General features: G+C 37.2%; 1 pseudogene; it reads left to right on the forward strand.

The window, feature by feature from the left end:
- Positions 1-5541: 5541 nt before the first annotated feature.
- On the forward strand, positions 5542-6095 carry LOC110309535 (large ribosomal subunit protein uL22 pseudogene; annotated as a pseudogene).
- Positions 6096-6784: the final 689 nt, after the last annotated feature.

A 6784-nucleotide genomic window follows, 5' to 3' on the forward strand; every position in this document is an offset into this window, starting at 1 on the left:
AGTTAGTACATTATAATAACATAGTGCAAGATACTGATAGATAAGAACTTCAAGTCTCTGAAGAAAGAAATCAAAGAAGATCTCAGAAGATGAAAAGATCTCACATGCTCATGATTTGGCAGGATCAATATAGTACAAATGGCTATCTTGCCAAAAGCAATCTACAGATTCAATGTAATTTCCATCAAAATTCCAACTCAATTTTTCACAGAGTTAGAAAGGGCAATTTGCAAATTCAACTGGAATAACAAAAATCCTAGGATAGCAAAAATTATTCTCAACAATAAAAGAACCTCTGATGGAATCAATATCCCTGATCTCATGCTGTACTACAGAGCAATTGTGGAAAAAAAAAAGACAAACAAAAAACAAACAAACAACAACAACAACAAAAACTGCATGGTACTGGTACAATGACAAACAGGTAGATCATTGGAATAGAATTGAAGACCCAGAAATGAACCCACACACCTATGGTCTCTTGATCTTTGACAAAGGAGCTAAAACCATCCAGTGGAAAAAAAGACAGCATTTTCAACAAATGGTGCGGGCTCAACTGGGGGTTGGCACGTAGAAGAATGCAAATTGATCCATTCTTATCTCCTTGTACAAAGCTCAAGTCTAAGTGGATCAAAGAACTCCACGTAAAACCAGAGACTCTGAAACTTATAGAGGAAAAAGTGGGGGAAAGACTTGAAGATATTGGCACAGGGGAAAATCCTGAACTTGGATCCTCAATGGATTGTGCTGTAAGATCAAGAATCAACAAATGGGAACTCATAAAATTGCAAAGCTTCTGAAAGGCAAAGGACACTGTCAATAAGACAAAGAGGCATCCAACAGATTGGGAAAAGATTTTTACCAATCCTAAATCCCATAGAGGGTCAATATCCAATATATACAAAGAACTCAAGAAGTTAGACTCCAGAAAACCAAATAATCCTACTAAAAAATGGAGTACAGAGCTTAGCAAAGAATTCTTAACTGAGGAATACCAAATGGCTGAGAAGCATCTAAAAAAAACAAATGTTCAACATCCTTAGTCATCAGGGAAAAGCAAATCAAAGCAATACTGAGATTCCACCTAACACCATTCAGAATGGCTAGGATCAAAAACTCAGGTGACAGCAGATGCTGGTGAGGATATGGAGAAAGAGGAACACTCCTCCATTGTTGGTAGGATTGCCAACTGGTACAACCACTCTGGAAATCAGTTTGGCAGTACCTCAGAAAATTGGACATAGTACTGCCGGAAGACCCAGCAATACCACTCCTGGGCACATACCCAGAAGATGCTCCAATTCGTAATAAGGACATATGCTCCACTGTGTTCATAGCAGCCCTATTTATAATAGTCAGAAGCTGGAAAGAACCCAGATGTCCCTCAACAGAGGAATGGGTACAGATAATGTGATACATTTCCACATAGGAGAACTACGCAGCTATTAAAATCAATGAATTTATGAAATTCTTAGACAAATAGTTGTATCTGGAAGATATCATCCTAAGTGAGGTAACCCAGTCACAAAAAAACACACACTCACTGATAAGTGGATATTAGCCCAGAAGCTCAGAATACCCAAGATACAATTTGCAAAACACATGAAAATCAAGAAGAAGGAAGACCAAATTGTGGATATCTCCGTCCTTCTCACAAGGGGGAAAAATATCCATGGAAGGAAGCTACCAAGAAAAATTTCAGAGTAGAGACTGAAGGAATGACCATTCAGAGACTGCCCCACCTGGGGATCCATCCCATAAATAACCCCCAAACCCAGACACTATCCTGCCAACAAGAGCTTGCTGACAGGAACCTGATAAAGCTGTCTTCTGAGAAGCTCTGCTAGTGCCTGACAAATACAGAAGTGGATGCTCACAGCCATCCATTGAATGGAGCACAGTGTCCCCAATAAAGGAGCTAGAGAAAGTACCCAAGGAGCTGAAGGGGTTTGCAGCCCCATAGGAGGAACAACAATATGAACTAACCAGTACCCCCAGAGCTCCCTGAGACTAAATCACCAACCAAAGAAAACACTTGGTGGGACTCATGGCTCCAGCTGCATATGTAGCAGAGGATGGCCTAGTCAGTCATCAATGGGAGGAGAGGCTCTTGGTCCTGTGAAGGTTCTATGCTCCAGTATAGGGAAATTCCAGGGCCAGGAAGTGGGAGTGTGTGGGTTGGGGAGCAAGGGAAGGGGGCAGAGAATATGGGGATTTTCTGAAGGAAAATTAGGAAAGGGGATAGCATTTGAAATGTAAATAAAGAAAATATCTAATTAAAAAAAACACCAAATTATTAGTGCATTATTATAACATATACAAGATACTGATTGATCAAGGGTGCATAATTAAAAATGAAGCAGCCTTTTAAGATATACTTTTCTATATAGATGTGGTTCACATCCACTCTTGATAAATCTGGGTATTTCTTTCTCTATGACTTAGAAGCAAGAAATGTCTGTCCTAACTCATGCGGTACCTGCAGAGTAGGTCATATTAAAACGAAATGAGTTTTTATCACTTCCCAACTGAACTCGTTACTCCATTAAGGCAGATCAAATTGCTTATCTTGACAGAGATTGATTACCAATTAACTGTAGAATAAGCCAGCAAAAATGAAGGCTGGGAAATGCCTAGAAGTTTACTGAGACATCTTTATTAAATACAGAGGTCTGTGGCATAAGTTCTCCCAAGAAAATTGTTTTTCAAAAATGTTATAGCTATCACATGAGGTGGTAACGACACTCTGACAAAATAGGAACTGTTAGTAGTGAAACTAAAGGTGACCTTGTAAACAGCCTACATAAACCTTTTGATCAAATTCAGGTTTTCTGATATTCTTTACTTTTTCCACAATTTGACATTTAGTTGCATCAAGTCAAATGAAACTCCAGGAATAGCCATCTTTCTGAAATTAAATTTCTTCCCCCACCGACCGCCCTTCTCTTCAGTGTGTAGAATAGCTGCCTCAATTGTGTGGTTTTTAAGTGCCTTTATAAGGTACCAAGTTGGGATTGGTATCCTGTGATTTTTCAAAGCTCTCAAAACTAAATTTGGTAGTCTTTAATTTGGTAGTCTTTAAATAACTACTATTTCTATATTTGCGTCTAATAAAGTGAGGAGAGAGCATTAGGATTAAATGTGTCCAGGACCAAATTTATTTTAGATTTTCACACACGTGGCTTAGTAGACAGCTTCAGAAATGGCAGCTCCGGGGATGGTTCTTCAAATCCCAGGAGGAAGTTAGTACAGCATCTGTAGTCTAAATTATGTTGGCTCCACCAGCTCTGTGCCCTTTACAAAATGATTGCCTCATGTATGGCTACTTGTTTTTATTAAACAAGTACTTCTGCCTTCTGGAACCTTTAAAATAGCAAAGGGTCTCCTGGATGAATGATGAGTTAATAAATTAGAATTGTACATTGTTCTAGATTCTACAAAGACCCTGACTTTACGCTTTTAAATCTTGAAATGTAGCATAAAAGCACCAACTGAATGTATACATATATATGTATATATGGATGTGTGTGTATATGGATGACACAAATATATATGTATATGGATATATATTTATATGTATATGGGATGACACTGACAAACTGGAGATAATGCTTGTGAGAGACTTTCCTCCTTCTACTTGCCTGATGGATGCAAATCAAATTCCTTGACCTTAGAAGTGTGATCATAAAATGTAATCAGACTTCCCAGATCGAAAGGTGCTCTAAATGGTTCAGTAGGCAGCTGCATCAATGCTATAAAGCATCATGACTGCTAACATAGGTCAGGCTTCAGGAAAACAAGATGAAAACCTTTTGCTTTAAAAAAAAAATTGGTCCAGTCCCAGGAAAAGAATGACAGCTATATTTATATGGCCTCCAACCTCGGGAAAGTCGCAGCAATTTGCAGATTTTTAAATGTAATTAACCTCCAGAGTATTCCTGTTACATATGTTTGAAAGCTGGTTGCAAGCACTATCATAACACTTTCCAAAATGCAAAATCTGAAGTGTGAGAATATCTATTCACTCATTTCAAGGTTATATTCTAAATATTGGTAAAGGTATTTACATATTATTTGATTTCTTCCTTGTTAAAAGCCAGAATATTTTGAGCACGTGGATGAAAGGACTCCTGAAGTTACTGTTGAACAAAAAAGAGCAGTCTACAATGTAAAAACCAATTAGCACATTTGCTGAATGCATAAAATTCAATTGTTTACAAGACTGCAAAACCGTGTTTGCTCTCAGTGCATTAAAACTACATGTGCTTTAATCTTGTACCTTTTGACAGAAAACCCTGTCAGGGTGATTCCATCCAGATTCAAGGGTATATGCATATGTGCTGTGTGTGTGTGTGTGTGTGTGTGTGTTAAAAAGAGATGCTTCATTAAATGCATTTAATGTATATACTTTATCTACCCTCTTACACTTTCACAAAACACAAAGAATTCTGTCTGAGGCTAAATTACAGATTTCATTTTTTTAAATATTTTTTGAGATTTAATGGGAGATAATATGTGACTTCCTGAGAAGAATATTATACTTCATCAAGTTTTTTGGATGAGGCATTAAAGATACACTGTCACAAATCAGTCAGAGGCTACTATAGGTTCTCTCTCATGGTAAAATTAAAAGAGCTCTTACATATTGAATATTTAAAGTCAAATAGTCAACAACTTTGTAACATTATTTCCTTCCCCAAACCTACTGTATGATGAAACCCAAATGCACAGCATGTCTTTACTGAGAGTAATGACTTAAAAGGAATCAATATAATTGTAAAATGTACCCTAACACAATAGGACTATTACACATATAAAAGGGGGAAACGTGTAGGGATTCACACGCACAGGCCAAAAAAAAAAAAATTAAAAAATAATAAAACATCCGGTTGAAGCTATCAAGATTTAGCAGTTCTACTATTTTAATCTTTATTGAACCAGCTTCAACCAGTTGCAATTTTCATTGGTATGATCACAACTTAAAATCTCCTACAACAACTATTTGCCAAAGGCAGTACAATTCTATGGATGTGTACTTGAGATACGGTTTCACTATGAAGGAGCTGTAGCAGCACAGAGCCATGATTAAAGGGTTTGCCATGAAGTGCTAGTTCAGAAAAGTACTGTCGTCAGCAGATAGACATTCTATAAAATGTAGCCACATAAAAGGAAAAAGAGTAGAATATAAATGGTGATAATCTAGAACAAGATGAAAGTTAGAATTGGAGTTATTTAAAGTGAGGAGACAATTATAGTTTATAACTATGAGTAGTTAATAAATGCTGAATAAATTACATGAATAGCAACCCACATAAAGAATTAAATGGTTAATGATTTATATTCTCAAATTCCAAAAAAAAAAAAAAAAAAAAAAGGCTTACCTATAGCTATAGTAGTTAGATGTGATAAGGACGATTTCAGGTTCTCATGATTTCTGGGAAACTTTGAATTATGTTGGTGGGATAAAGAATGAGTCTGTGATGACCACGTTTAAAAGTTATTGACCCTCTTCCTGTACGCGGCCAGAGGTGACCTGTGAAGATGGTTCGCTACTCCCTTGACCCAGAAAATCCCACAAAATCATGCAAATCAAGAGCTTCAAACCTCCGTGCTCACTTTAAGAACACCCGGGAAGCTGCCCAGGCCATCAAGGGTATGCATATCCGCAAAGCTACCAAGTATCTGAAAGATGTCCCTTTAAAGAAGCAATGTGTGCCATTCTGGCGGTATAATGGTGGAGTCAGTAGGTGCGCCCAGGCCAAACAGTGGGGCTGGGCACAGGTACGGTGGCCAAAAAAGAGTGCTGAATTTTTGCTGCACATGCTTAAAAATGCAGAGAGTAATTTGAACTTAAGGGTTTAGACGTAGATTCTCTAGTCATTAAACACATCCAGGTCAACAAAGCACCAAAGATGCGCCGACTAACCTCCAGAGCTCATGGTCGGATTAATCCATACATGAGCTCCCCCTGCCACATTGAGATGATCCTCACTGAGAAGGAACAGATCATTCCAAAGCCAGAAGAGGAGATTGCACAGAAAAAAAAAATATCCCAGAAGAAACTGAAGAAACAAAAACTCATGACACGGAAATGAATTCAGCATAAAATAAATGCAGATAAAAGTAAAAAAAAAAGTTATTGATCTTTAGTCTGATTTCTACTGTAAATCTCAACTTTGTGTGGAGATTAGAAAGTTAAGATGGCTTATTATGATGCATCCCAAGTCTCATAAGAAGAAGTCTCTAAAACCCAATATCATTCCATCCTCACATTTTCAGTGCCTAGTATCATTATAGTGAAGACTCAACAATCCTTTGCTGACAAAATAAATAAAGGTATAAAACAATGGAGGTATCTGCTTATATAAACAGTTTTAGGAGCTAAAGACACATAACCCAGGATATAAACAGGTCTGTGAGATGAAACATTTTGAAATTAATTTAAAAATGACATCCATACTAAACTATTAGAAATATAAAGAGGACTATCAAGGATAACCAACTCTAAAGATTCAAGTCACATTCACTCTAGACTCAGCTACTTCTTACCGTAGTACCCTATATGCTTGTAAATTTATGATGAACAGCTCAAGATACAGAGCACATTACTTCCTCACTGAAGATAATTAACTGTTCCATGTTGTTTTGAAATATGTGGAAGGAGTGGCCTCAGTGTGGCTGGAAATTTCATCACATTTTTTCTGGTATTTGAAAGACATATTTCTTGACTTATAAAGTAGCTCATGTAAAATTAAATAGAGAACCCCAGTGAAAAAGCATGGTG

Source organism: Mus caroli, unplaced genomic scaffold, assembly GCF_978045245.1.
Source record: "Mus caroli unplaced genomic scaffold, Mus_caroli_1 scaffold_12, whole genome shotgun sequence".
In the NCBI taxonomy this organism is placed as follows: Eukaryota; Metazoa; Chordata; class Mammalia; order Rodentia; family Muridae; genus Mus; species Mus caroli.